The 22,409-nt window shown below is 40.7% G+C and overlaps 1 long non-coding RNA gene across 1 annotated transcript in view; it reads left to right on the top strand.

Moving 5' to 3' along the window:
• Positions 1–22,409, top strand: part of LOC139746177 (uncharacterized) — a 48,385-nt gene that overhangs the window by 4,306 nt on the left and 21,670 nt on the right. Inside the window, exon 2 of the long non-coding RNA XR_011712086.1 lies at positions 3,029–3,271. This is a non-coding gene — a long non-coding RNA (uncharacterized lncRNA). The remainder of the gene's footprint in view (positions 1–3,028; positions 3,272–22,409) is intronic.

Genomic DNA, 22,409 nt, shown 5'->3' with positions numbered 1-22,409 from the left:
AGACCTGTCTTGAAATGTGCCAGGTCATAGGTATTGGGAAAGACATGAGAAGATAGAGAGTTCCAAAGCTTCAACATGTAGGGAAAAAAGCAGGTATCAAAACGGACCACCCTTGAGTTGACGATGGCCACACAGTATTCGTACACAGCAGCTTGCCAAGTATTGCATGATCTAGCTAGTGGTGGGGGCACACAAGAAGACAGCCTTTGGGAGCAGAAAACAATACCTGTAGAAGAGAAAGTGAACCAACATTGTGGCGTAGGGCAAGGAGGTCAAGTTTGGAAGTTAGCCTGGGACAGTAGATAAGTCAGACTGCTTTTGACTGGTCTGTCAGGTAAGGATACAGAGCTAGAACTACCCCAAATGTGAGAACATACTCCATACAAGGACAAATAAATCCCCTGTATAAATGGAGCAACTGTTCAGAAGAGGAGTTTCGACATCTAAACAGGGCACCCAGTTTCTTAGAGGTAGACTTAACTATTCTTATAATGTTGTTTCCAAGAAAGAGTGGATGTTACAGTAATACCAAGCATGTTCATTGAGTCAAGAGGTGGAATTGCAGAACCATCAAAAAAGAAAAAGACGAGAGTTGCGAGGAGTTTTCAATAGAGACATGGGTAGAAATTGGGTCTTAGAGGCATTAAACTTAACAAGATTTTGTCTACCCCACTGAGGTATCCTGTCCAAGTCTGCATTTATTGAGGAAGCTATGTTAAGATGAGATGCAGATTGAGTGAGAGAAGAGGGAGCAAAATTGAAGGATGAGGATCAATGCAATGTTGAGTCATCAGTATATGAGTGCATTGTACTATTTGTGTAGGAAAGGAAATTGTTGAGAAAAAGGGAAAAAGTTTAGGGGACAGGACAAAACCCTGAGGGATACCACTGCTGATGGAGAAAGAGGGGAGGCTGGTCCATCAGCAAACACAGAGATAGATCAGTCAGAGAGGAAGCTAGATGTGAAGGAGCAAAGTGAGGGAAGGAAGCCAAAAGATGGGAGCTTAGAGATGAGACCCCAATGCCACACCCTGTCAAAAGCCTTGAATATGTCAAGGGCAATTACACATGACTCCCCAAAATCTTTCAGGGATGACGACCAGACAATAGTAAAAGAGAAAAGAATAATATCAATGGATCTTGCCTTACAGAAGCCATACTAGTAATCAAAGAGAAGACTGCTTTTTGAGGTGTTTAAGGATAATGGAGTTGAGGATGGATTCAAAGCCTTAGAAAATGAGAGATATCAAAGCAATAGGATGATAGTTAGAGGGATCAGAGTAGTCACCCTTCTTAGGGATGGGATGTATCAATGCATGTTACCAAGGAGAAGGAAAAGTTTTGGTTTTTAAGCAGAAAAGGAACAAAAAAGCAAGCACAGGTGCAAGTTCAGAGGCACACTCTTTCAGTACATGGAGATTGATCCCATCAGGACCGTAAGCCTTGCTTGTGTCCAGAGAAAGAAGTGCTTTTCAGATAGTCTGAAAAAAGATTGAAGGTAGAGGCATAGGATTAATAAGAGGAATATTAGGGGGTGAAGGAATGTTAGAGTCATCCAAGGTGGAGTTAGAGGAGAAACAGGAAGTAAAGGAAGTTGATTTGTCAGTGGAAGAGAAGGAAAGTGAAGGAAGGGTAGAGCAACAGAAGTTGTTGCTAAAGACCAGAAACTGGATGACAAGGAGAGGTTATCACTTCATTTGAATAAAGGAATGCTTCACTTCACAAATAATGTGCTTGCACTGATTACAGGCAGTGATTAAAGCTGAAAGGGAGCCAGAGGAAGGAGAGTTTTTCCAATCCTGATATGCCTGATACCATGTCTGAATGGCCTCAGAACAGGAACGGTTGAACCATTTTTTGGATGAAGCAGTCGTCATGGAGGAAGAGGGTATAAATGCTTCCCGCAGGAATGATATTTTCTTTTACTGAACTGTGCAATGTCTATTTTAAGAGTAGTCCAGACTTAAACAATTTTTCCTTTTGACTATAGCAGTAATAAACCACAACTTCTTAGTAAACGCTAAACCAGTCTGAGACCGATTTTAGTGATGTTGAGCTCATATACCATTTTCTTTTTCACTCTAAGGAAAGAAATGTGACTTGGCTAAGCTTTTTCAATAGCAAATTTGGCTTTACAAAAATGCAAAAGAAGTGCATGTAAAAATAAAAGAATATGCACAGAAAAGTAAGCTAACATATCTTATGTGGATGGTATAACACTGGAGCCTTTGATGAGGACTTTTGTTTGTTTGTTTGTGACTGGAGACTCCTACTAAAAAAGAAATACTCATATTGGAGGCAGTAGAAAGGTTGTAAAGGAAGAGAGGAAAGGATATGGTAAGAGGGTTAGCCCCCATATCACTATTTATGACATCTTTATACTCCTAAAAAATAGTTGTATATGAAGAAAGTGCCTACAGTGACCAAGGGAACATTTAGCATCTATGCAAATGTCAAAATATTGGAAGGGATTTTAATAGGTTCTGTAAAACTTAGTGCTCATATGAAGACTCGTGGCACCCATTATGGAAGTCTTCATGTGAAAACTTCCAGGATGTTGTTGTTTGACAATGAAGCCATTTCATATAATGCTTTCAGAGTGCATAGCAGCCTAATGTTTTTTGACCTACCTATGCCGTTTAACTTCATAATAACTGTTGCATCATTTATATTGCCTGAGACTTGATATATTTAGAGCTGTTACATGTGATTGACTGATGTATTATTGCTTCCTCAAACTGTCAGTAATTACTTGGTACAGATACCCATTCCATGTTATTCTTGTAATTTTTCGCTTAGTTCTTACTCTGGTATGGATATATTTTACCAGTTCTGTAGCATGCCACCATCTGGAGAGAGAAGTGTGTCAGTATATCATGTAGGACTTATTGCACAGTTTTGTTTCACTGTTATATACTGTTGTAACTGTGACACAATAAGATTTTGGAACTGTGTGAGACATATTTATTATTTCTTTATGTTAATCATGTCATTAGTCATAGAAGAAATTTCTTTCTTTTTCTTTAAGTGTCCAACATGGCATGGGTCAGGACGTGTCCCAGTCAAGGGTAACCAGTGAAAAAAAGGAAAAAGTAAGAAAAAAGGAATTTTGGAATTAATCAGGGCTCCAAGATATGGTAAGAGGAAAAGATGAAGAGAATGTCACAGCTTCGCTGTTAGAAGAAAGAAGCAGGTATCATAACCGTCAGTCCTCCAGTCACTGCTTTCCATATAAAAACTGTAGGAAGCAGCAGCCGGACACATGCCTTGGGTAAGAACAGTTATCTTCTTTTCTCTTATAACATTATCAGTGGATTCATTGACCTTTTCGGTATGAGGAAAATTAATGCAGTTATTGTGAAATGGGCAATTTTGTGAAGGGAGTAAGAAAAGGGTTGTTGAATTTTCGCAAAAAGTGAGACTGTCTTGTACAAGTGGTATGAGGACAGCTGCAATAATTGTGTTTTATTCTACTAATGTTCCTAGCTTGTAAATCAAAGTCTAACTGTGGCATTCTTTTTTCCATTTTTAAGATTTTAAGATGTTTATATGCTTTAGTATTATTTGAGTTCAGTTTTTAATATCTGTGTTTTATTATTTAGTTGACCCATATTTAACAAAACCAACTTGATAGAGAACAAATTACACCAATTCCTTGCTTTATGCAGGGATTATGTCCTGCAAAAACTGCACACAGAGATTGTATATGGCAAACCAGTCAGCATATTAAGAAAAATGGAATATTTTGGTGCACTTTTTACCTTCTCCGGGTCGATAAATGCCATATACAAACCCATTTGTATGTGTCTTTTTAACATACATTCTTCAAAGCAAATACATGATCCTCACATCCCCTTCCACTTCTGAAACTACACTGTAAAATGCAAGAGTCTTAGACAGAAGGATGAGTTTATGCCTCGCAACCATATAACATTGTTGGAACCACTATCCCTTCAAACACACCCATTTTTGCTCTCCGAGATAACGTTTTCGCCTTCCACACATTCTTCAATGCTCCTAGAACCTTCATCCCTCCCCCACCCTGTGACACCCACTACTGTGGTTCCATCCACTGCCAAATCCATTCCCAGATATCTAAAACACTTCATCCAGTTTTTCTCCATTCAAACTTACCTTCCAATTTACTTGTCCCTTAACCCTACTGAACCTGATAACCATGCTCTTATTTGCATTTACCCTCAGCTTTCATTTTTTACACACTTAACCAAACTCAGTCACTAACTTTACAGTTTCTCACCCCAATCAGCAACCAGCACTGTATCATCTGTGAACAACAACTGACTCATTTCCCAAGCCCTCTGATCCCCAACAGACTGCATACTTGCCCCTCTCTCCAAAACTCTTGCATTCACCTTCCTTACAACCTCATCCATAAACAAATTAAACAACCATGGAGACATCACGCACCCCTTCAGCAAACTGACATTCACTGGGAACCAATCACTTTCCTCTTTTCCTACTCTTACACATACATTACATCCTTGATAAAAACTTTTCACTGCTTCTGGCAACTTACCTCCCACACCATATACTCTTAATACCTTCCACAAAGCATCTCTATCAACTCTGTCATATGCCTTTTCCAGATCCATAAATGCCACATACAAATCCATCTGTTTTTCTCACATAAATTCTTCAAAGCAAACACCTGATCCACACTTCCACGACTAATTCTAAAACCACACTACTCTTCCCCAATCTGATGCTCTGTACATGCCTTTACCCTCTAAATCAATACCCTCACATATAATTTCCCAGGAATATTCAACAAACTTATACATTTGTAATTTGAGCACTCACCTTTATCCACTTTCCTTTTGTACAACGGCACTATGCATGCATTCCGCCAATCCTAAGGCACTTCACCATGAACCATACATACATTGAATATCCTTACCAACCAATCAACAACACAGTCACCCCCTTTTTTAATAAATTCCACTCCAATACTATCCAAACCTGCCATCTTGCCAGCTTTCATCTTCCACAAAGCTTTTCTCTACCTCTTTTCAGTTTATGAAACCATTCTCCCAGACCCCGTCACTTCACACATCACCTCGACCAAAACACCCTATATCTGCCACTCTATCATCGAACACATTCAACACACCTCCAAATACTCACTCCATCTCCTTCTCACTTCACCACTACTTATTACCTCCCCATTATCCCCCTTCGTTGATGCTCCCATTTGTTCTCTTGTCTTGCGCATTTATTTACTGCCTTCCAGAACATTGTTTTATTCTTCCTAAATTTTAATGATGCTCTTTCACCCCAACTCTCAGTTGCCCTCTTTTTCACTTCTTGCACCTTTCTCTTGACCTCCTGCCTCTAAGTATATCACATTCCTCTCCCACTCCCCATACGTCATTTGCTTTCATCTTTTTCCATTCTGCATTCAATCTCTCCTGGTACTTCCTCACACTAGTCTCCTTTCCAAGCTCACTTACTCTCACCACTCTCTTCACCCTAACATTCTCTCTTCTTTTTGGAAAACCTCTACAAATCTTCACCTTTGCCTCCACAAAATAATGATCAGCCATTCCTTCTAGCCCTGGGGATAGGGGAGAAAGAATACTTCCAACGCAATCCCCATGTGTCATAGAGGGCAACTAAAGGGGAGAGGAGGAGGGGAGCTAGAAACCCTCTTCTCCTTGTATTTTAACTTTCTAAAAGGGGAAACAGAAGAAAGAGTCACATGGGTAGTGCTCATCCTCCTCGAAGCCTCAGATTGGGATGTCTAAATGTGTGTGGATGTAACTGAGATGAGAAAAAAGGAGAGATAGGCAGTATTTTTGAGGAAAAGAACCTGGATGTTTTGACTATGAGTGAAACGAAGCTCAAGGGTAAAGGGGAAGAGTGGTTTGAGAATGTTTTGGGAGTAATGTCAGGGGTTGGTGAGAGGACAAGAGCAGAGGAAGGAGTAGCACTACTCCTGAAACAGGATTTGTGGGAGTATGTGATAGAGTGTAAGAAAGTAAACTCTAAATTGATATGGGTAAAACTGAAAGTGGATGGAGAGAGATGGGTGATTATTGGTGCTTATGCACCTGGTCATGAGAAGAAAGATCATGAGAGGCAAGTGTTTTGATGCACGAGACCGGGTTATAGTGATGGGTGATTTGAATGCAAAGGTGAATAATGTGGCAGTTCAGGGAATAATTGGTGTACATGGGGTGTTCAGTGTTGTAAATGGAAATGGTGAAGAGCTTGTAGATTTGTGTGCTGAAAAAGGACTGGTGATTGGGAATACCTGGTTTAAAAAGAGAGATATACATACGTATTCGTATGTAAGTAGGAGAGATGGCCAGAGAGCATTATTGGATTACATGTTAATTGATAGGCACGTGAAAGAGAGACATTTGGATCTTAATGTTCAGAGAGGTGCAACTGGAGGGATGTCTGATCATTATCTTGTGGAGGCGAAGGTGAAGATTTGTGGAGGTTTTCAGAAAAGAAGAGAGAATGTTGGAGTGAAGAGAGTGGTGAGAGTAAGTGAGCTTGGAAAGGAGACTCGTGTGAGGAAGTACCAGGAGAGACTGAGTGCAGAATGGAAAAAGGTGAGAGCAAAGGATGTAAGGGGAGTAGGGGAGGGATGGGATGTATTTGGGGGATACAGTGATGGCTTGCGCAAAAGATGCTTGTGGCATGAGAAGCGTGGGAGGTGGGCAGTTTAGAAAGGGTAGTGAGTGGTGGGATGAAGAAGTAGGATTACAAGCGTGTTTTGACTGTACAGACTGGTCTGTCCTGATAGAAAACAGGACTGATATCAACACTAACTTAGATATTTTCAATGAATACTTTCACTTTTGCTTTGATATGATCGTACCTACCAAAACAATAAAGATATACCCAAACAATAAACCATGGATTAAAAAAGAACTAAAATCTATGCTAAATGAAAAACACAGACTCATGCGAAATGGAAGTGACGTTGAAAGAAGAACATTGCAAAGTAATATTGATAAAAAAATTACTGAATCGAAAAGAATATACAAAGAAAAAGTTGAAGGCTTGTTTAAAACAGAGTAAAAGACGCTTGGAAAGGACTTAAAACCCTGTGCGGGCACAAGAAGAAACAAAGTGTGCCTGAACCGGAAAATATCAACACATATGTAAATGAAATGAACGCGTTCTTTGCGAGATTTGAAAGACATGATTTCAGTGATGCGTGTAATGAGGTAATGACAGAAATTCAATCTAACAATGATGAAAGAATTATAATTAGGCAAGAAGACGTACAGAAGTCCCTGCAGAATATTCGGGCAGGTAAAGCTACAGGGCCAGACGGGATACCTGCTAGGGTACTTAAATGCTGTGCAAAACAATTGACACCCGTACTGACCACATTATTTCAGGACTCGCTGGATCAGGGAGTGGTGCCTTATAAATGGAAAGAATCTGAAGTGAAACCTATTGCAAAAATTAATCACCCAAAAGATCACAAAGACTTCAGACCTGTAGTACTAACATCTAATATTATGAAATGTTTAGAAAGCATTGTGAAAAACTATATCTGTGAAAAAACAAATAATTTAAAAGACCCTATGCAATTTGCTTATCGTAATAATAGGAGTGTACAGGATGCAACACTTGTACTACTAAATGATATTAATAAGCATTTAGACAAGCCCAAATCACAAATTAGAGCACTATACATTGATTTTAGTTCAGCATTTAATACAATGCAACCTCATATTTTGCTCAATAAAATGCTAGAATTGGGTGTAAATAGAAATATCTTAATATGGATTTTTAGCTTTTTAACCCAGAGACCCCAATATACCAATGTAAATAATGTTAAGTCTAATGTGATAGTCACCAACACAGGAGCCCCCCAAGGTTGTGTATTGTCCCCAGCTCTTTTCACCTTGTATACAGATGATTGTAGAAGTGAAATTGATGATTGTACTATTATAAAATATGCTGACGATACAGTTATCTTAGGAAAAATTGTAAATAATAATTATGAAGGCTATTTAACTCAAGTTAAAAAATTCGTTGACTGGAGTAAACAAAATTTTTTGGAGCTTAATGTAAAGAAAACGAAAGAGGTGATATTTGATTTCAGAAGTAAAAATAAACACGTACCAGACCTATTAACAATTGAGGAAGAAAACGTAGAAAGAGTAAACCAGTATAAGTATTTGGGCTTTATGATTGATGACCAGTTGAAGGGAAGTGTTAATACAGATATGGTGTCAAGGAAATGTAACCAAAGATTACACTTTGTACGTATCTTGCATAACCTGCATGTAGATAAAATGGTCATTAGCCTATTTTACAAATCAATTTTAGAATCAGTTATAAATTTTTCAATCACTGCCTGGTATGGAAAACTTACTTGCAAAGATAAAAAGAAGTTGGGAAGGATTGTTAAGAAAGCAAGAAAACTAGGCGCAGAGACCACATCACTGAATAAGCTGTATCAAAAAGGTACAATGAAACAAGTAGACAGAATGATGAAAGATGTAACGCATCCGCTACATAATTGTTACACGTATCTTAAATCTGGTAGAAGGCTAGCTCTGCCCAAGCTGCGCACTGACAGATACAAAAAGTCGTTTGTACCTAAAAGCATTCTGCTTTTCAATCATCTATCATCACTATAACTTCTAGCTTTAAGTTTCATGATAACTGTAGGTGATGGTTCATGATAGGGATGGTGACAAGCTGATATCGCATGTACATAATAGCAAAGTAACATTTTATATGAAATAACCTATGCAATATTTCTTGTTAATATTTTAAAGTTTTTTTTTTTTTTTTTTTTTTTGACAACTACTAAGGAGCTCTAAAGCCAAAACGAATTTCATTTTGTATTACATTTTGTATAACAATTTGACGAATAAAGTATCTTATCTTATCTTATCTTATCTTATTATTAGTGAAAGAAAAGAGAGAGGTATTTGGACGATTTTTGCAGGGAAATAGTGCAAATGACTGGGAGATGTATAAAATAAAGAGGCAGGAGGTCAAGAGAAAGGTGCAAGAGGTGAAAAATAGGTCAAATGAGAGTTGGGGTGAGAAACTATCATTAAATTTTCGGGAGAATAAAAAGATGTTTTGGAAGGAAGTAAATAAAGTGCGCAAGACAAGAGAACAAATGGGAACATCGGTGAAGGGGCTAATGGCGAGGTAATAACAAGTAGTGGTAATGTGAGGAGATGGAGTGAGTATTTTGAAGGTTTGCTGAATGTGTTAGATGATAGAGTGGCAGATATAGGGTGTTTTGGTCGAGGTGGTGTGCGAAGTGAGAGGGTCAGGTAGAATGATTTGGTAAACAGAGAAGAGGTAATGAAAGCTTTGCGGAAGATGAAAGCCGGCAAGGAGGCGGGTTTGGATGGTATTGCAGGGGAATTTATGAAAAAAGGGGGTGACTGTTATTGACTGGTTGGTAAGGATATTCATTGTATGTATGGGTAATGGTGAAGCGCCTGAGGATTGGCAGAATGCATGCATAGCACCACTGTACAAAGGCAAAGGGGATAAAGGTGAGTGTTCAAATTACAGAGGTATAAGTTTATTGATTATTCCTGGAAAATTATATGGAGGGTATTGATTGAGAGGGTCAAGGCATGTACAGAGCATCAGATTGGGGAAGAGCAGTGTGGTTTCAGAAGTGGTAGAGGATGTGTGGATCAGGTGTTTCCTTTGAAGAATGTATGTGTGAAATACTTAGAAAAACATAGGGATTTGTATGTAGCATTTATGGATCTGGAGCAGGCATATGGTAGAGTTGATAGAGATGCTCTGTGGAAGGTATGAAGAGTATATGGTGTGGGAGGCAAGTTGCTAGAAGCAATGAAAAGTTTTTATCAAGGATGTAAGGCATGTGTATGAGTAGGAAGAGAGGAAAGTGATTGGTTCTCAGTGAATGTTGGTTTGCGGTAGGGATGCGGGATGTCCCCATGGTTGTTTAAATTGTTTATGGATGAGGTTGTTAGGGAGGTGAATGCAAGAGTTTTGGAGAGATGGGCAAGTATGCAATCTGTTGTGGTTAAGAGGGCTTGGGAAGTGAGTCAGTTGTTGTTCGCTGATGATACAGCCCTGTTGGCTGATTTGGGTGGGAAACTGCAGAAGCTGGTGACATAGTTTGGTAAAGTGTGTGAAAGAAGAAAGCTGAAAGTAAATGTGACTAAGAGCATGGTTATTAGGTACAGTAGGGTTGAGGGACAAGTCAATTGGGAGGTAAGTTTGAATGGAGAAAACTGGAGGAAGTGAAGTGTTTTAGATATATGGGAGTGGATTTGGCAGCAGATGGAACCATGGAATTGGGTCACAGGGTGGATAAGGGGGCGAAAGTTCTGGGAGCGTTGAAGAATGTGTGGAAGGCGAGAATGTTATCTCGGAGAGCAAAAATGGTTAGGTTTGAAGGAATAGTGGTTCCAACAATGTTATATGGTTGTGAGGCATGGGCTATAGATAGGGTTGTGCAGAGGAGGGTGGATGTGTTGGAAGTGAGATGTTTGAGGACAATATGTGGTGTGAAGTGGTTTGAGGTGTGAAGTGGGTAAGAGAGATGTGTGGTAATAAAAAGAGTGTGGTTGAGAGACCAGAGGAGGGTGTATTGAAATGGTTTGGTCACATGGAGCGAATGAGTGAGGAAAGATTAACAAAGAGAATATATGTGTCGGAGGTGGAGGGAACGAGGAGAAGTGGGAGACCAAATTGGAGGTGTAAGGATTGAGTGAAAAAGAATTTGAGTGATTGGGGCTTGAACATATGAACATACAGGAGGTTGAAAGGCATGCTAGGAACAGAGTGAATTGGGACAATGTGTTATATTGGGGTCGACGTGTTGTCAATAGATTGAACCAGGGCATGTGAGGTGTCTGGGGTAAACCATGGTAAGTTTTGTGGGGCCTGGATGTGGAAAGGGAGCTATGGTCTCAGTGCATTACACATGTCAGCTAGAGACTGAGTGTGAATGAATGTGGCCTTTTTGTCTTTTCCTAGCGCTACCTTGTGCACGCATAAGGGGAAGGGATGCTGTTTCATGTGTGGCGGGGTGGCGATGGGAATAGATGAAGGCAGCAAGTATGAATATGTACGTGTATATATATGTATATGTCTGTTTATGTATATATACTCCTATGAGTCCACCATGTATATATACTTTGAAATGTATAGGTATGTATATGTGCATGTTTGGGCATTTATGTATATACATGTGTATGTGGGTAGGTTAAGGCATTCTTTCATCTGTTTCCTTGCGGTATCTCACTAACACGGGAGACAGCGACTAAATAGAATTATGAATATAAATAATATGTATATCTTGTCTTAAGCACTTTATTTACCTCCTTCCAAAACATCTTTTTATTGTCCCTAAAATTTAATGATACTCTCTCACCCCAACTCTCATTTGCCCTCTTTTTCATCTTTTGCACCTTCTCTTGACCTCCTGTTGGTTTCTTTATACATCTCCCAGTCATTTGCAATACTTCCCTGCAAAAATAATCTAAATGCCTTTCTTCCCTTTCACTAACAATCTTACTTCTTCATCCCACCACTCAATACCTTTCTAATCTGCCCACCTCCCACCTTTCTCATGCCACATGCATCAATTGTGAAAGCCATCACTGCTTCCCCAAATGCATCCCATTCTTCTCCCACTCATTTGCTCTCACCTTTTGCCATTCTGCACTTAATCTCTCCTGATGATACTTTCTCGTGCAAGTCTTCTTTCCAAGTTCACTTACTCTCACTACTCTCTGCATCCCAACATTCTCTCTTCTTTTCTGAAAACCTCAACAAATCTTCACCTTCTCCTCCATAAGATAGTGATCAGACATCCCTCCAGTTGCCCCTCTCAACACATTAACATCCAAGTGTCTTTCTTTCACACGCCTATCAATTAACATATAATCCAGTAATGCCCTCTGGCCATCTTTCCCTACTCACATACATATACAAATGTATAGCTCTCTTTATAAACCAGGTATTCCCAGTCACCAGTCCTTTATCAGCACACAAATCTACAAGCTCTTCACCATTTCTGTTCGCAACACTGATCACCCCATGTTCACCAATTATACCCTTAGCTGCCATATTACTCACCTTTGCATTCAAATCACTCATCAATATAACCTGATCTCGTGCATCAAAGCTTCTAACACACTCACTCAGTTGCTCCCAAAACACTTGCCGCTCATGATCTTTCTTCTCATGACCAGGTGCATAGACACCAATAATCACCCATCTCTCTCCATACACTTTCAGTTTTACCCATATCAGTCTAGAGTTTCTTACACTCTATCACATATTCCCACAACTCCTGCTTCAGGAGGAGTGCTAGTCCTTCCTTTGCTCTTGTCCTCTTGCCAACCCCAGACTTTACTCCCAAGACATTTCCCCAACCACTCTTCCCCTTTACCCTTGAGTATCATTTTATTCAGAGCCAAAATATCCAGGCTTCTTTTCTCAAACATACTACTTCTCTCTCCTTTTTTCTCATCTTGGTTACATCCACACACATTTAGACACCCCAATCTGAGGCTTCGAGGAGGATGAGCACTCCCCGCATGACTCCTTCTTCTGTTTCCACTTTTAGAAATTTAGATACAAGGAGGGGGGTTTTCTGCTCCCCCCCCCCATTAGTTGCCTTCTATGACATGCAGGGAATATGTGAGTAGTATTCCTTCTCCCCTGTCCCTATCCCCATGGAACATTGGTGAAGAGGGCAAATGGGGAGGTATTAACAAGTAGTGGTGAAGTGAGAAGGAGATGGAGTGAGTATTTTGATGGTTTGTTGAATGTGTTTGATGATAGGGTGGCAGATATAGGGGTGTTTTGTCCGGGATGGTGTGAGAAGTGAGAGAGACAGGGAGAATGGTATGGTAAACAGAGGAGGTAGTGAAAGCTTTGCAGAAGATGAAAGCCCACAAGGCAGTGGGTTTGATGGTGTTGCAGTGGAATTTATTAAAAAGGAGGTGACTGTTGTTGATTGGTTGGTAGGGATATTCAGTGTATGTATGGATCATGGTGAAGTGCCTGAGGATTGGCAGAATGCATGCATAGTGCCATTGTACAAAGGCAAAGGGGATAAAGGTGAGTGTTCAAATTATCGAGGCATAATTTTGTTGAGTATTTCTGAGAAATTGTATGGAAGGGTATTGATTGATAGGGTAAAGGCAAGTATAGAGCATCAGATTGGGGAAGAGCAGTGTGGTTTCAGAAGTGGTAGAGGATATGTGGATCAGGTGTTTGCTTTAAAAGATGTGCATGAGAAATACTTAGAAAAACAGATGGGTTTGTATGTACCATTTATGGATCTAGAGAAGGCATATGATAGAGTTGATAGAGATTCTTTGTGGAAGGTCTTCAGGGTATATGGTGTGGGAGATAAATTGCAAGAAGCAGTGAAAAGTTTTTACCAAGGATATAAGGCATGTGTATTTAGGGAGGAAAGTAAATGGACGAATTTGGTTTTTTGGGCGGGAGTGGTTTCATTTTTTTTAAAGGGAATTTGGGGTTTTTTGGGGGTGAATAAAGGGGGGAAAGTTTGAATTTTTGGGAAAAAGGGTGGGAAGGGGAGATGTTTTTTTTGAGAAAAAATGGTTTGGTTTGGGGGGAATAGTTTGGGAACAAGTTTAAATGGTAAAAGGGTGGGAAAATAAAAATAAGGGCGGGAAGGGTTTGGTTTTTGAGGGACAAGTTAAATTTAGAGGTATATTTGAAAAAAGAAAAACTGTAGAAGTGAAGTGTTTTAGAACCTTGGAAGGGCGACAAAAAATGGAAGGAACAGAATGGTCACAAGGTTTGGTTGAGAGCCCAGAGGAGGGGGGAAATTGAAATGGTTTGGTCACATGGAGCGAATGAGTGAGGAAAGATTAACAAAAGGAATATGTGTGGAATGGGGGGAAACCCCAAGGAGAAGTGGGAGCCCCAAATTGGAGGGGGTAAGGATTGAGTAAAAAAAATTTGGGGTAAAATTGGGGGCCCTTGAACATATGAACATACAGGGGGGTTGAAAGGCGTGCAAGGAAAAGGGGAAAATTGGGGAAATGGGGGGTATAGGGTCAACGTGTTGCCCAATTTGGTTAAACCCAGGGCATGTGAGGTTCTGGGGGTAAAACCTTTTAAAGTTTTGGGGGGCCTGGATGTGGAAAGGGAGCTTGGTCTCAGGCATTACACATTCAGCTAGAGACTGAGTGTGAATGAATGTGGCCTTTTTGTTTTTTCCCTAGCGCTACCTTGTGCACGCATAAGGGGAAGGGAGCGTTTCATGTGTGGCGGGGGGGCCCGATGGGAATAGATAAAAGGAAAGCAAGTATGAATTTTTAAATGTATATATATGTATTTTTGTCTGTTTATGTATAAAAATACTCCTATGAGCCCCACCATGTATAAATACTTTGAAATGTATGGTATGATATGTGCATGTTTGGGCTTTTATGAAATTAAAAGTGTATTTTGGGTGGGTTAAGGAAATTTTTTCCATCTGTTTCCTTGCGGTATCTCACTAACGGGGGAAAAGACAGCGACAAAATAGAATTAGGGAATAAAAATAATATGTATATCTTGTCTTAAGCACTTTTTTTTACCTCCTTCCAAAACACCCTTTTTATTGTCCCTAAAATTTAATGATACTCTCTCACCCCAACTCTCTTTTTGCCCTTTTTTTCCCTCTTTTGCACCTTCTCTTGACCCCCCCTGTTGGTTTTTTTTAACCCAACCCTCCCAGTCTTTTTGCAATATTTCCCCTCCCAAAAATAATCTAAATCCCCTTTTTTCCCCCCTTTCACTAACAATCTTACTTTCTTCATCCCACCACTCAAAAAACCTTTTTCAAATTCTGCCCACCTCCCACCTTTCTCATGCCACATGCATCAATTGGAAAGCCCCACCCCCATTTTGCTTCCCCCCAAAATTGCCTTTTCCCCAAATTTTTTTCCCCCTTCCTTTTTTTTGAAAACCCCCCAAAACCCAAATCCTTCACCTTCTCCCCCATAAAAATATGACAGACATCCCTCCATTTGGGCCCCTCCCCCAACACTTTAAACCCATCCAAGTGTCTTTCTTTCACACGCCTATAAATTTAAACCCATAAAACCCCAAAGTAATCCCCCTCTGGCCATCTTTCCCTACTCACAAACATATACAAATGTATAGCTCTCTTTATAAACCATTTATTCCCCAGTCACCAGTCCTTTATCAGCACACAAATCTACAAGCTTTTCCCCCATTTCTTTTTCGAAACCCACTAAATCACCCCATTTTCCACCAATTTATCCCCCTTAGCTGCCATATTACCCCCCCTTTGCTTTCAAATAAACTCATCAATAAAACCCTAAACCTCGGCATCAAAGCTTCAAAACACACTCATTCAGTTGCTCCCAAAACACTTGCCGCCATAAATCTTTTTTCTCATGCCCCAGGTGCATAGACACCAATAACCACCCATCTCTCTCCATACACTTTAAAATTTTTACCCAATCATCTAGAGTTTCTTACACTCAAATCCCCATTTTTCCCCCCACAACTCCTGCTTTCGGGAGGAGTGCTAGTCCTTCCTTTGCTCTTGTCCCCCTTTCCCAACCCCAGACTTTACTCCCAAAACTTTTCCCCCAACCACCTTCCCCTTTACCCTTAAAGTATCAATTTTTTTAGAGCCAAAATAAACCAGGCTTCTTTTCCCCAAACCCCACTACTTTTCTCTCCTTTTTTCCCCATCTTGGTTACATCCACACACCCTTTAGAAAAACCCCCAATCTGAGGGTTTTTGGGAGGATGAGCACTCCCCCGCATGACTCCCCTTTTTCTGTTTCCACTTTTAGAAATTTTTGATACAAGGAGGGGGGGGGTTTTTTGCTCCCCCCCCCCTTAGTTGCCCCTTTTATTACATCAGGGAATATGTGAAATAGTATTCCTTTTCCCCTGTTTTCCCAAACCCCCATTGGGGAAAATTGGGGGAAGGGGGGCCCAAAAGGGGGGGTATTAACAAGAAGTGGTGAAGTGAGAAGGAGATGGGGGTGATAAATTTTTAAGGTTTTTTTTAAAATTTTTTTGATAGGGTGGCAGATATAGGGGGGTTTTGGGGGGTGGTGTGAAGTGAGAGGGAAAGGGGGAATGGAATTTTGGGAAACAGAGAAAAGGGGAGTAAAAACTTTGGGAAGATGAAAGCCCCAAGGCCCGGGTTTTGGGTGGGGGATTGCAGTTTGGAATTTAAATTTAAAAAGGGGGTGACTGTTGTTGATTGGTTGGTAGGATATTCGTGTATGTATGGGGCAAAGGTGAAGTGCCTGAGGATTGGCAGAATGCAGCTAGTGCCCAAATTTTACAAAGGCAAAGGGGATAAAGGTGATGTTCAAATTATCGAGGCATAATTTTGTTGAGTAATTTTTGAGAAAATTGTATGGAAGGGTATTGATTGATAGGGTTTAAAAGGCCCAAATAAAAGAGCATCAGATTTTGGGGGAAAAGCAAGGGGTTTCAGAAGTGGTAGAGGGTAGGGGGGTCAGGTGTTTGCTTTAAAAATGTGAGAAATACTTAGAAAAACAAAAGGGTTTGTATGTACCCTTTATGGATCCCGGGGAAGGCATATTAAAAGTTGATAGAGATTCTTTGTGGAAGGTTTAAAAGGGGATATGGTGTTGGGGGATAAAATTCAAGAACCAAAAAATTTTTTTTTTAAAAAAAAAATTTTTTTTGGAAGGTTTAAGGGAAAAAGGGGGGAAAATTTTTTTTTTTGGGAGGGGTTTTGGGGGGGTTTTTTTTTTTTTTTAAAAAAAGGGGAAAGGGGGAATTTAAAAAAATTTTTTAAAAGGGGGGTTATTGGGGGGGAAAAAAAAGGGGGGGGAAGGGGGATCCATCTTTTTTTTTAAAAAAGGGGGGGGTTAATTGGGGGAAAAAAATTTTTTTTTTTTGGGGAAAAAATTTTTTGGGGGGGGGGGGGGGGTAAAAGGGGGGGAAAAAATTTTTAAAAAAAGGGGGGGAAAAAAAAGGGGGTTTTTTTTAAAAAAAAAAGGGGGGGGGGAAAAAAAAAAAAAAGGAAAGGGGGGGGGAACCCAAAAAAAAAAAATTTGGGGGGGGGGGGAAAAAAAAAAAAAAGGGGTTTGGGGGAAAAAAGGGGGGGGTGGGCCAAAAAAAAGGGTTAAAGGGTTTGGGTTTGGGAAAAGGGAAAAATTTTTGGGGGGGGGGGGAAAAATTTTTTTTTGGGGGTGGGTTTTAAAAAAAGGGGGGAATTTTAAAAGGCCGGGAAAACAATTTTTTTTTTTTTTTTCCCGGGGGGGAAGGGGGGGGGGGGGGGGAATAAAAAATTTTAAACCCCCCAATTTTTTAAAACCAAAAAAAAAAAAATTTTTTAAAAAAAAAATTTTTTTTTATGTAGAAATACTTAGAAAAGCAAATGGATTTGTATGTAGCATTTATGGATCTGGAGAAGGCATATAATAAGAGTTGATAGAGATACTCTGTGGAAGGTATTAAGAATATATGGTGTGGGAGGCAAGTTGTTGGAAGCAGTGAAAAGTTTTTATAGAGGATGTAAGGCATCTGTACGAGTTGGAAGAGAGGGAAGTGATTGGTTCTCAGTGAATGTCGGTTTGCGGCAGGGGTGCGTGATGTCTCCATGGTTGTTTCATTTCATTATGGATGGGGTTGTTAGGGAAGTGAATGCAAGAGTTTTGGAGAGAGGGGCAAGTATGCAGTCTTTTGTGGATGAGAGAGCTTGGGAAGAGAGTCAGTTATGTTCACTGATGATACAGTGCTGGTGGCTGATTTGGGTGAGAAACTGCAGAAGTGGTGACTGAGTTTGGTAAAGTGTGTGAAAGAAGAAAGCTGAGAATAAATGTGAGTGAGAGCAAGGTTATTAGGTACAGCAGGGTTGAGGGACAAGTCAGTTAGGAGGTATGTTTGAATGGAGAAAAACTGGTGGAAATGAAGTGTTTTAGAATTCTGGGAGTGGATTTGTCAGCAGATGGAACCATGGAAGTGGAGGTGAGTCACAGGGTGGGGGAGGGGGCGAAAGTTCTGGAAGTTTTGAAAAATGTGTGGAAGGCAAGAACATTATCTCGGAAAGCAGCAAAATGGGTATGTGTGAAGGAATAGTGGATCCATCAATGTTATATGGTTGCAAGGCGTGGGCTATAGATACAGTTGTGCGGAGAAGGGTGGATGTGTTGGAAATGAGATGTGTGAGGACATTATGTTGTGTGAGGTGGTTTGATCGAGTAAGTAATGAAAGGGTAAGAGAGATGTGGGGTAATAAAAAGGGTGTGATTGAGAGAGTAGAAGAGGGTGTGTTGAAATGGTTTGGTCACATGGAGAGAATGAGTGAGGAAAGATTAACAAATAGGATATATGTGTCAGAGATGGAGGGAACGAGGAGAAGTGGGAGACCAAATTGGAAGTGGAAGGATGGAGTGAAAAGGATTTTGAGTGATCAGGGCTTGAACATACAGGAGGGTGAAAGGCGTGCAAGGAATAGAGTGAATTGGAATGATGTGGTATACCGCGGTCAACGTGCTGTCAATGGATTGAACCAGGGCATGTAAAGCATCTGGGGTAAACCATGGAAAGTTTTGTGGGCCTGGATGTGGAAAGGGAGCTGTGGTTTCTGTGCATTATACATGACAGCTAGAGACTGAGTGTGAACGAATGTGGCCTTTGTTGTCTTTTTCTAGTGCTACCTCGCTCACATGTGGGGGGAAGGGAGTTTCATTTCATGTGTGGTGGGGTGGCGACATATACACATATATGTACTTAGATGCCCACGTAGGACATGTACATACTTATACATATCAACATATACATATACATAAACAGACATTACATACATACACACATAAATTTTCATACTTGCTTGCTTTCATCCATTCCTGTCACTATCCCACCCCACAGAAAAACAGCATCACTATCCCCTGCTTCAGCAAGGCAGCGCCAGGAATACAGACAAAAAAGGCCCCATTCATTCACACTCAGCCTCCAGCTCTCATGTGCAATGCACTGAAACCACATCTTCCTATTTACTTCCAGTCCTCACAGACCCTTCCATGGTTTACCCCAAAAGCTTCACATGCCCTGGTTCAGTCAATTGACAGCACATTGACCCTGGTATACCACATCATTCCAATTCACTCTATTCCATGCACGCCTCTCACCCTCCTGTATGTTCAGGTGAGAGCAAATGATGTGAGGGGGGTCAGTGAGGAATGGGATGTATTTAGGGAAGCAGTGATGGCTCATGCAAAAGTTGCATGTGGTACGAGAATGATGGGATGTGGACAGATTAGAAAGGGTAGTGAATGGTGGGATGAAGAAGTAAGATTGTTAGTGAAAGAGAAAAGAGAGGCATTTGGACAATATTTGTAGGGAAGTAGTGCAGTTGACTGGGAGATGTATAAAAGAAAGCGGCATGATGTCAAGAGTTGAAAAAGAGGGCAAATGAGAGTTGGGGTGAAAGATTATCATTAAATTATGGGGAGAAGAAAAAGATTATTTTGGAAGGAGGTAAATAATGTATGTAAGACGAGAGAAGAAATGGGAACATTGGTGAAGGGAGCAAGTGGGGAAGTGATAACAGATAGTGATGGAGTGAGTATTTTGAAGGTTTCGTACACAAATTTAATGATAGAGTGGCAGATATAGGGTGTTTTCGTCGGGGTGGTGTACGAAGTGAGAGGATTTGGTGAATGATTTGGTGAAGAGAGAAGAGGTAGTGAAAGCTTTGCAGAAAGTAAAATCCAGCAAGGTTGTGGAATTGGATGGTATTGCAGTAGAATTTATTGAAAAAGAGGGTGACTGTGTTGTTGATTGGTTGGTAAGAATATTCTATGTATGTATGGATTATGGTGAAGTGCCTGAGGATTGGTGGAATGCATGCATAGTGCCATTCTACAAAGACAAAAGGGATAAAGGTGAGTGTTCAAACTACAAAGGTATAACTTTATTGAGTATTCCTGGGAAATTATATGGGTGGGTATTGATTGAGAGGGTGAAGGCATGTACAAAGCATCAGATTGGGGAAGAGCAGTGTGGTGTCAGAAGTGGTAGAGGACGTGTGGATCAGGTGTTTGCTTTGAAGAATGTGAGAAATACTTAGAAAAACATATGGATTTCTATGTAGCTTTTATGGATCTAGAGAAGGCATATGATAGGGTTGAAAGAGATGCTTTATGGAAGGTTTTAAGAGTATATGGTGTGGGAAGTAAGTTGCTAAAACTAGTGAAATGTTTTTACCTAGGCATGTGTATGAGTATGGGAGGTAAGTTTGAGTGGAGAAAAACTGGAAGAAGTGAAGTGTTTTAGATATCTGGGAGTGGCTTTGACAGTGGATGGAACCATGGAAATGGTAGTGAGTCACAGGGTGGGGGAGGGGGTGAAAGATCTGGGAGCGTTGAAAAATGTGTGGAAGGCGAGAACATTATCCTGGAAAGCAAAAATGGGTATGTTTGAAGGAACAGTGTTTCCAGCACTGTTATATGGTTGCAAGGCGTGGGCTATAAATAGAGTTGTGTGGAGGGGGGTGAATGTGTTGGAAATGAGATGTTAAAGGACAATATATGGTGTAAGGTGGTGTGATCGAGTAAGTAATGAAAGGGTAAGAGAGATGTTTGGTAATAAGAAGAGTGTGGTTGAAAGAGCAGAAGAGGGTGTGTTGAAATGGTTTGGTCACATGGAGAGGATGAGTGAGGAAAGATTGATAAAGAGGATATATGTATCAGAGGTGGAGGGAACGAGGAGAAGTGGGAGACCAAATTGGAGGTGGAAGGATGGATGAAAAATATTTTGAGAGATCAGAGCCTGAACGTGCAGGAGGGTGAAAGGCGTTCAAGGAATAGAGTGAATTGGAATGATGTGGTACACTGGGGTTGACATGCTGTCACAGGATTGAACCAGGGCATGTGAGTCATCTGGGGTAAACCATAGAAAGTTTTGTGGGGCCTGGATGTGGAAAGGGAGCTGTGGTTTTGGTGCATTATACATGACAGCTAGAGACTGAGTGTGAATGAATGTGGCTTTTGATGTCTTTTCCTAGAGCTACCTCGCGCGCAAGCAGGGGGAGGGGGTTGTCATTTCATGTGTGGTGGGGTGAATTATGTACATGTGAATATATGTATATGTCTGCGTATGTATACATACGTATGTGTTGAAATGTATAGGCATGTATATGTGTGTGTGTGGACGTGTATGTATATACTTTTGTATGTGGGTTGGTTGGGCCATTCTTTCATCTGTGTAGTGCGCTGCCTCGCTAACACGGGAGACAGCAACAAAGTATAATAAGAATAATGAAATAATTTATTTATCTATTATACTTTGTGTCACTGTTTCCTGCATTTGCAAGGTAGCACAAAGAAACAGATGAAGGAATGGCGCAACCCACCCACATACACAGAGGCACATATACATACCTTTCCATTTCACTGTATACATACATATACATACCTATACATTTCAATGTATACATATATATACGTACACATATGTACATATTCATGCATGCTGCCTTCCTCCATTCCCACCGCCAACTTGCCACTCATGAAATGGCAACACCCTCCCCCTGCGCATGCACAGGGTAGCACCACGAAAAGGCAGCAAAAGCCACATTCGTTCACATTCAGTCTCTAGTTGTCGTGTAATGCATCGAAACCACAGCTCCCTTTCCACATCCAAGCTCCACAAAACTTATTATGGATTATGCCAGACGCTTCACATGCGTTAGTTCAATCCATTGACAGCATGTCGACCCTGGCATACCACATCATTCCAATTCACTATTTGTTGCATGCCTTTCACCCTCCTGTATGTTCAGGCCCCGATCGCTCAAAATCTTTTCCACTCCATGCTTCCACATCCAGTTTGGTCTACCACTTCTCCTCGTTCCTTCCACCTCTGACACATGTATCCTCTTTGTCAATCTTTCCTCACTCATTCTCTCCACGTGACCAAACCATTTCAATACACCCTCTTCTGCTCTCTCAACCACACTCTTTTTATTACCACACATCCCTCTTACCCTTTCATTACTTACTCAATCAAACCACCTCACACCACATATTGTCCTCAAACATCTCATTTCCAACACATCCAACCTCCTTTGCACAACCCTATTTATAGCCCATGCCTCGCAACCGTAAAATTTTGTTGTTGGAACCACTCCTCCTTCACACATACCCATTTTTGCTCTCTGAGATAATGTTCTCACCTTCCACACATCCTTCAATGCTTCCAGAACCCCCCCCCCCCAATCCTGTGACTCACTCCCACTTCCTTAGTTCTTTTTTTTTTTTTTTTTTTTTTTTTTTTTTTTTGCCGCTGTCTCCCGCGTTTGCGAGGTAGCACAAGGAAACAGACGAAAGAAATGGCCCAACCCACCCCCATACACATGTATATACATACGTCCACACACGCAAATATACATACCTACACAGCTTTCCATG

The sequence above is a fragment of the Panulirus ornatus genome, chromosome 64 (genome assembly GCF_036320965.1).
Source record: "Panulirus ornatus isolate Po-2019 chromosome 64, ASM3632096v1, whole genome shotgun sequence".
Taxonomy (NCBI): domain Eukaryota; kingdom Metazoa; phylum Arthropoda; class Malacostraca; order Decapoda; family Palinuridae; genus Panulirus; species Panulirus ornatus.
The sequence above is the reverse complement of the archived record's forward strand: the minus strand, read 5'-3'. Positions and strand labels throughout refer to the sequence as shown.